Source organism: Gorilla gorilla, chromosome X, assembly GCF_029281585.2.
Source record: "Gorilla gorilla gorilla isolate KB3781 chromosome X, NHGRI_mGorGor1-v2.1_pri, whole genome shotgun sequence".
Classification (NCBI taxonomy): Eukaryota; Metazoa; Chordata; class Mammalia; order Primates; family Hominidae; genus Gorilla; species Gorilla gorilla.
The window spans coordinates 18,175,837-18,185,242 of record NC_073247.2 but is presented as its reverse complement, the minus strand read 5'-3'; the positions used below and the strand labels follow the sequence as shown (position 1 = coordinate 18,185,242).

The 9,406-nt window shown below is 43.6% G+C and overlaps 1 pseudogene; it reads left to right on the top strand.

Annotated features, from left to right (window-relative positions):
- The first annotated feature begins 596 nt into the window (after positions 1-596).
- On the top strand, positions 597-8,950 carry LOC129530136 (syncytin-1-like; annotated as a pseudogene).
- The last annotated feature ends 456 nt before the right edge of the window (positions 8,951-9,406 follow it).

Genomic DNA, 9,406 nt, shown 5'->3' with positions numbered 1-9,406 from the left:
TGTTCTCAATCAGGCCTATGTAATGAAGCTTGCATAAAACACACACATATATGTGTACGTGTGTTTCTGTATGTGTGTGTATCATATATATGTGTATAATCAGAATATCACAGACCCCATGTGAGAATATTTATGAGTGGGCCAGGGTGGCAGGGGCTGGGCAGGGTACAGTTATGAAGCACATCTCAACCCAGCAGCAAAGGGCAGTAGCTATCCTAAGGATATCCTAGCATGACTGAAGATACTACTGCATCTAGTCCATTGCCACACAGATCCAAGTTTAACGATGTATAGGAAAAGGTGATCAGGTATCTGAACTGATCTGCATGAGGAATGCCACAGCTTCATGAATAGAATACCCCATGTGGTTGAGCTCCCAGAACCTCAAAACTGGTTCTCAGAGAGGTTCCACTCATCACTGAGCACCTTCCATGATGAAAATTCTGGTATGTGAAAACGCACAGTACTGTCTGTCTTGGAGAATGCTGGAAATTTTTGAGGCATGTATGCTCTTGTAATAAGCTAATTTTACAAGAAGTTTTCCAAATGTGAACCATAAACCAGAGAGGACCCTGAAATCAATAGAGTGGGTTGCAATGGGCCTTCTTCAAAATGAAGGGCCAGTGTGGCTTCCAGTGGCCTCTGGTTTGCAGGTACCTGTGCTAGCTCAGTGATTTCCACACTTTGTCTTGCAAAGAACCCTCAGGGATTGTAGGTGTGGGGAAAAGGAGGAGGAGGTGAGAGTCCAGAATCCAGACTCTTGTAATCCTCACCTTCCTGCTAGCCCCATGGGTTCAACAACAGCTCCCTGGTTTTGTCTATTTGGCACAGTGAACTATCAGCAGATCAGCTCATGTGTCGATGTGCCTCAGTATGTTGGGACTTCAACACAAAAATTTTTTATGTTAAAATGAGCTGCCTTGTAAGAAGTTGTATTAGTCGGCCAGGGATGCTGTAACAAAGTACAATAGGCTGCAGGGCTTCAACGACAGAGATTTAATTCTCTCACATTCTGAAGGTTGCAAGTCTGAGGTCAAGGTGTCTCAGGGCTGGTTCCTCCTGAAGCTTCCCTTCTTGGTGTAGATGCTGTCTTCCCTCTGTGTCCTCACATGGTTGTCCCTTTGTGTGTGTCTGTGTCCTGATCTCTTCTGATAACACCCCAGTCGGATAGGACTAGGGTCCACCCATATGACCTCATTGTACCTTAATTACCTCTTTAGAGGTTCCATATCCAAATATAGCCACATTCTGAGGTCCTGAGGGTTAAGACTCAGCGTATGAATTTGGGAGGACACAATTCAGCCCATTATAGAAGGGGCTGAATATGTGCTCCCATAACAACATCTCCATGTAATTCCATAAACAGTCACCTTCAGTTGCTGGGACAGTCTCATTTGTCACCACACAAACCACCCCCGTGACAACCAAGGTAGGCTTATCGGGTCTAGTACTGGTTCTTTTGACGTCCGGATGGGGAGGAAGGAGAGGAGCACTCAGAAGCAACTTTCTGGGGCTTCCATGGAGAAGTTGGAGTCCTCTGGTTCTCTTCTGGATGGGCTGTATGCATTGTTCTACTTCATGATCATGGAATTGCCTCAATAAGCCCCAGGACAAGGAGATCTCTACAAAGCAACATCAGATCATATTTTCTGATTTATCTTCAGCTGGTTGCAACACAGCACAAACTTTGAGGGGGCATGGTTTTTGTTCAATGCTGTGCCATAGTGACAAAGGCAGAGTTCCTCAGTGCCATCCACTGTTGTGGAATCTCTGAGCTTGGGACCCGCCACTTGGAGAATCCATCGTCTCTCTTACTATGGACTAAATAATTCACTGAAGGGCTGACAGGGAGGGATTCAAACAGTTAAACCAAAATCCCTTTTTACATTTCACAGCAAGCTCAAGATCTAAAAATAACTTATCTGGGATTTGTAAAGTTGTTATTTCTGAGACCAAGTTCAGAAATTTGCATTTATTGTGAATTAAATCTCATCATTTAAATTTAAGTTTTTATTTTAATCTAATCATTAAAAAAATGCTAACCCACTTATAGCATTATCTGCAGTTGTTTATTTTCATTTGCCATCTGAAAAACATCTCTTCATTTTAGCCCCATTTCCACACAGATGAGATGGCAATAAAGACCCAGTCTATTACAGACATCATACACTACCTTTGGCATTAATTTTTTTTTAGAACCTTTGAAGGTTATTGAACTTGAAACAAATCTGTAGAATTACATGGCTTTTCAGCTCACATTTTCTTTTGGCTTGTCCACAAGGAGGCAGCAAGATATTATGGAAATGATGATGGTTCCCAAATTCGGAGCCGAGAGACTTTATTCCAGAGAGTTAGCCTCTTGCACCTTCAGTCTTCTCATCTGTGCCATGGAAGCACTGATAACTAATAGCAAACAGCTATTGAGAACTTACTATATGCAAAGCACTATATTAAAATTTTTACCTGCATTTAATTTTCACAATATTTAATTTTTACACATTATATAAAGCAGGTCTTATAATTATCACTATCTTACCAATAAGGAAACTGAGACTTAAAGAGGTTAGTTCACACACCTGAGTTCTCATAGCTAGAAAGAGGGAAAGTTAAGAGTTGAATGTAAATCTGCCTGACTTCTAACTTCTGATTTGTAGGATCATGAGAGAATTCCAGTTGGCATTCATGAAGTTCTTGACATAGGAGAGGTGTCTGAGAGACGGCAAATTCTATCCTTAAAAATAAAAAGGTTTTGCCAATCATTTTTTTGAAATACAAATTTAACATGACTAAACACTTTAGTCAAGACTACCAGCCTTGCATCAAGAAAAGGAAGTGTGAAGAACCTTGCAAAATGTGTACTTAGAAAACCCATGCTGACTTTTAGCAAGTGCCTCTTAATTTTTGCTAAAGGCTTACAAAACATTTGCTTAAGTAACTGTGCTAGAATTGGGCCCAGGATTTGACATCTCTATCACCAGAGTACTATTTTTTATATTGCAGGGAATTCCATTTAAAAACTACAGCAGGAACAAGCATTCTATAAATTCTACAGTGTGGACATTCTATAGGAGAAATCACTTGGTTTCCCCAATATCTTAGTAACATGGGGAAAAGGAAAGCAAAAAAGAGAGGATGAAAGTTAAAAAACAAAAAGATTCAATTATGTCAGACTCTATTCTCTCAGCTTAGGATAGTGGTAATGTGAAGAAAGACCCCTGACCTACAGAATTCTTTTATTTCTCACCAAAATCTTTCATCTTATAGAAAATCAGAATTTCATCTTGAAACCTTTCCAACACTTTTTAGCCATCCACTTTCCACCACCTTGAGCCATCCACCTTAAGCTAAATGATAAATACATTGCTTTTAAACTTAAACATTTTTTAAAATAACATAACTTGAAACTGGTCATAAAGTGACATCAGAAAAGCCCTAATTAATGACGTCCTACAAAAGAGTTGGGTAGTGCTCATGCCATAACAAGACTCAAGAACTGCCCTGGATTAAAAGAGATTCAATAAACAGGACAACTGAAGCATGCTTTTGGACAGTCTCACAATTGGTAGCATCTGAATCGGTCCCTAGATTACATCCTAGCATTGTATCAATGAAGTTCCTGATTTTGATCATTGCACTGTGGTTATGTAAGAGACTGCCTTGTTTTAGGGTATTCTTCCTGTGGCTTTTATCTGTACAAGTTTTTAATTTGTTGCAGGAAGGTATTTGAATATTTCTGTAGAGTTTAAGTGTCTATGTTATGCTTGAAAAATATATCCCTTCCAACCTCATTGTCTTGCATACTTATCCAATGTTCTCTGTTCTGAATTTACATTTACATTCATTGACTTTCATTCAACTAAATCTTTTTTGGAATAAAAAGCAATTTCACCTCCCATTATGGAAGCCTTGTTTATTTTAAAGACAACCTAGTAACCATATAGAGCACAGGGACACAGAAATAGTGAGAATTAAGAACTGCCATTTTTCAGAAGTGGCCAAGACCACCCTGTCTGACATGGCCACACAGAGAAGTTTGCCAGAATGAGCTTCCAGTGTTTCTCAAACTGTGGTTTCCAGACCATGCACATTAGCATTCCCCGGGTGCTGACTGAACAGGCAGATCCTTAGGACCCACTCCTGACATACTGAGTCAGAATCTCTAGGGATTTAGCTGGGGCATTCACATTTTAAATACACTGCCCAGGTGCTGCTTGTCATTCAGTAATGAACAAATATTGATTAGTATCCTCTGTGTGCCAGATGCCATTGGAGGTTGTGAAGATAAAAGTGTACGAAACATCAAACAGAATGCAAAATGGCATAGCCACTTTGGAAGTTTAGCATTTCCTTATGAAAGTAAATCACTTTTACCATACAATCCAGCAAACATATTTGTTGGTATTTACCCAAATGAGTAGAAAACTTACACCCACATAAAAACCTGTGGGCTACCCTCTTTAGGTCCCCTCCCTTTGTGTGGGAGCTCTGTTTTCACTCTATTAAATCTTGCAACTGTACTCTCTTCTGGTCTGTGTTTGCTATGGCTCAAGCTGAGCTTTCGCTTGCTGTCCACCACTGCTGTTTGCTGCCATCATAGACCCACTGCTGACTTCCATCCCTCTGGATCCGGCAGGGTGTCTGCTGTGCTCCTGATCCAGCAAGGCACCCATTGCTGCTCCTGATCATGCTAAAGGCTTGCCATTGTTCTTGCATGGCTAAGTGCCCAGGTTCGTCCTAATTGAGGTGAACACTAGTCACTGGGTTCCACGGTTGTCTTCCGTGACCCATGGCTTCTAATAGAGCTATAACACTCACCGCATGGCCCAAGATTCCATTCCTTGGAATCTGTGAGGCCAAGAACCCCAGGTCAGAGAACACAAGGCTTGCCACCATCTTGGAAGCGGCCTTCCGCCATCTTGGATGCTGCCCACCACCATCTTGGGATCTCTGGGAACAAGGACCCCTCGGTGACATTTTGGTGACCACGAAGGGACCTCCAAAGCGGTGAGTAATATTGGACCACTTTCGCTTGCTATTCCGTCCTATCCTTCCTTAGAATTGGAGGAAAATACCAGGCACCTGTTGGCCAGTTAAAAACGATTAGCGTGGCTACTGGACTTAAGACTTAGATGTGAGGCTGTCTGGGGAAGGGCTTTCTAACAACCCCCAACCCTTGTGGGTTGGGAATGTTGGCCTGCCCAGAACCAGCTTCCACTCTCAATTTTCTTGGGGAAGCCGAGGGCTGACTAGAGGCAGAAAGCTGTCATCCCGAACTCCCGGCATTAGCCGGTTGAGTTCATGGCGCAGCCAGAAGTCTCTATTCAACAGTCGCCCATGCATGTGCCCCTACCTTTCCTTCTGACTCATACCTCTTGGATCCCGACCACGACTTTCTTGAAAGTGTCACCCCAAAATTCTCCTTACCTCTGAATCTACTTCCTCTGATCCCTGCCTCCTAGGTACTAATAGTTCAGACTTTCATTTCCTCTAGCAAGTTGTATCTCCAAAGGGATTTAAGAAAGTTCTACCCCGCGTCCTTAGGCATCTAGGCTATAAACCCAGGGAGTCTTGTCCCTGGTGTCCCTCCCAATTTAGGCATACAGCTCTCGACATTGGCAGTTATGTGGGACCCATTCCCCACCACCCTTGCCAGGGCCCCACATTTGTAATGGCTAAGAGAAGAGGGGAGAGAGACAGGAGGGAGAGAGAGACAGAGAGGAGAGAGACAGAGAGGAGAGAGAGACAGAGGAGAGAGAGACAGAGAGGAGAGAGAGAGAGAGACAAAGAGGAGAGAGTGAGAGACAGAGAGGAGATAGAGAGACAGAGAGGAGAGAGAGAGAGAGGAGAGAGAGGGAGACAGAGAGGAGAGACAGGGAGACAGAGAGGAGACACAGGGAGACAGAGAGGAGAGACAGGGAGTCAAAGAGAGAAAGAAAGAGAGAGAAATAGTAAAAAAACAGTGTGCCCTATTCCTTTAAAAGCCAGGGTAAATTTAAAACCTATAATTGATAATTGAGGGTCTTCTCTGTGACCCTGTAACACTCCAATACTACCTTGTTGTCAGCGTAAACAAGGGCGTAGCCTGAAAACACTGAGACCACTGACAACCCGTAGCTTTCCTATCAAAAATCCTTAACCCAGTAACCAGCAGATGCATTCAATCTGTAGCGGCAACTGCTTTGCTAATGGAAGAAAGTAGAAAAATAACTTTTAGAGGAAACCTCTTTGTGAGCACACCTCACCAGTTTAGAATTATTATAAGTCAAAAAAGGTAGCTTACTAACTCAAAAATCTTAAAGTATGGGGCTATTCTGTTAGAAAAAGGTAATTTAACTCTAACCACTGATAATTCCCTTAACCCAGTAGATTCCCTTACAGGGGATTTAAATCTTAATTACGATATAAAGGTCTGACCAGACCTAGGAGGAACTCCCTTCAGGACAGGACAATAGATGTTTCCTCCCAGGTGATTGAGGAAAAAATCACAATGGGTATTCTTCAAAAGTCCGCCTTAGGCCCAGAGCAAAACTTAGAAACCCTATTGAACTTGGCAACCTCAGTTTTTTATAATAGAGATCAGCAGGAGCAGGCAGAATGGGACAAACAGCTTAAAAAAAAAGGGCCACCACTTAAGTCATGGACCTCAGGCAAGCCGACTTTGGAGGCTCTGGAAAAGGGAATAGCTGGGCAAATCAATTGCCTAATAAGGCTTGCTTCCAGTGCGGTCTACAAGGACACTTTAAAAAAGATTGTCCAAGTGGAAATAAGCTGCCCCCTCGTCCATGCCCCTTATGTCAAGGGAATCACTGGAAGGCCAACTGCCTCAGGGGACGAAGGTCCTCTGAGTCAGAAGCCACTAACCAGATGATCCAGCAGCAGGACTGAGGGTGCCCAGGGCAAGCGCCAGCCCATGCCGTCACCCTCACAGAGCCCCGGGTATGCTTGACCATTGAGGGCCAGGAGGTTAACTATCTCCTGGACACTGGCGCGGCCTTCTCAGTCTTACTCTCCTGTCCCGAACAACTGTCCTCCAGATCTGTCACTATCCAAGGGGTCCTAGGGCAGCCAGTCACTAGATACTTCTCCCAGCCACTAAGTTGTGAGTGGGGAACTTTACTCTTTTCACATGCTTTTCTAATTATGCCTGAAAGCCCCATTCCCTTGTTAAGGAGAGACATTCTAGCAAAAGCAGGAGTCATTATACACCTGAACATAGGAGAAGGAACACCCGTTTGTTGTCCCCTGCTTGAGGAAGGAATTAATCCTGAAGTCTAGGCAACAGAAGGACATATGGACGAGCAAAGAATGCCCGTCCTGTTCAAGTTAAACTAAAGGATTCTGCCTCCTTTCCCTACCAAAGGCAGTATCCCCTTTCACTCTCACTGCACCCCCTCCATGCTGCTGTACAACCAGTAGCTCCCCTTACCAAGAGTTTCCTGAAGAATGCGGCTTCCCGGAAATATTGATGTCCCATCGTATAGGAGTATATCTAAAGGAAACCCCACCTTCATGGCCCACACCCATATGCCCAACAAGAGTGGCTATAACTCTGCCACTCTTTGCATGCATGCAAATACTCATTATTGGACAGGGAAAATGGTTAATCCTAGTTGTCCTGGAGGACTTGGAGCCAGTCTGTTGGACTTACTTCACCCATAACGGTATGTCTGATGGGGGTGGAGTTCAAGATCAGGCAAGAGAAAAACACATAAAGGAAATAATCTCCCAACTGACCTGGGTACAAAGTACCCCCAGCCCCTACAAAGGACTAGATCTCTCAAAACTACATGAAACCCTCCATACCCATACTCGGCTGGTAAGCTTATTTAATACTACCCTCACTAGGATCCATAAGGTTTCGGCCCAAAACCCTACTAACTGTTGGATGTGCCTCCCCCTGCACTTCAGGCCATACATTCAATCCCTGTACCTGAACAATGGAACAACTCCAGCACAAAAATAAACACCACTTCCGTTTTAGTAGGACCTCTTCTTTCCAATCTGGAGATAACCCATACCTCAAACCTTACCTGTGTAAAATTTAACAATACTATAGACACAACCAACTCCCAATGCATCAGGTGGGTAACTCCTCCCACACAAATAGTCTGCCTACCCTCAGGAATATTTTTTGTCTGTGGTACCTCAGACTATCGTTGTTTGAATGGCCCTTCGGAATCTATGTGCGTCCTCTCATTCTTACTGTCCCTATGACCATTTACACTGAACAAGATTTATACAATTATGTCATACCTAAGCCCGGCAACAAAAGAGTACCCATTCTTCCTTTTGTTGTTGGAGCAGGAGTGCTAGGCAGACTAGGTACTGACATTGATGGTATCACAACCTCTACTCAGTTCTACTACAAACTATCTCAAGAACTAAATGGTGACATGGAACAGGTCGCCAACTCCCTGGTCACCTTGCAAGATCAATTTAACTCCCTAGCAGCAGTGGTCCTTCAAAATCGAAGAGCTTTAGACTTGCTAACCTCCGAAAGAGGGGGAACCTGTTTATTTTTAGGGGAAGAATGCTGTTATTATGTTAATCAATCCGAAATCGTCACCGAGAAAGTTAAAGAAATTCGAGATCGAATACAACATAGAGCAGAGGAGCTTCAAAACACCGGACCCTGGGGCTTCCTCAGCCAATGAATGCCCTGGATTCTCCCTTCTTAGGACCTCTACCAGCTATAATATTGTTACTCCTCTTTGGACCCTGTATCTTTAACCTCCTTGTTAAGTTTGTCTCTTTCAGAATCAAAGCTGTAAAGCTACAAATGGTTCTTCAAATGGAGCCCCAGATGCAGTCCATGACTAAGATCTACCGCAGACCCCTGGACCAGTCTGCTAGCCCATGCTCCGATGTTAATGACATCGAAAGCATCCCTCCCGAGGAAATCTCAACCGCACAACCCCTACTATGCCCCAATTCAGCAGGAAGCAGTTAGAGTGGTAGTTGGCCAACCTCCCCAACAGCACTTGGGTTTTCCTGTTGAGAGGGGGATCTGAGAGACAGGACTAGCTGGATTTCCTAGGCCGACTAAGAATCCCTAAGTCTAGCTGGGAAGGTGACTGCATTCACATTTAAGCATGCGGCTTGCAACTTAGCTCACACCCGACCAGTCAGGTAGTAAAGAGAGCTCACTAAAATGCTAATTAGGCAAAAACAGGAGGTAAAGAAATAGCCAATCATCTATTGCCTGAGAGCACAGCGGGAGGGCCAATGATCGGGATATAAACCCAGGCATTCAAGCAGGCAACGGCAACCCTCTTTGGGTTCCCTCCCTTTGTATGGGAGCTCTGTTTTCACTCTATTAAATCTTGCAATTGAAAAAAAAAAAAAAAAAAACCTGAACACAGATGTTTATTACCGCTTTATTCATAATCACCAAAACTTAAGGAAC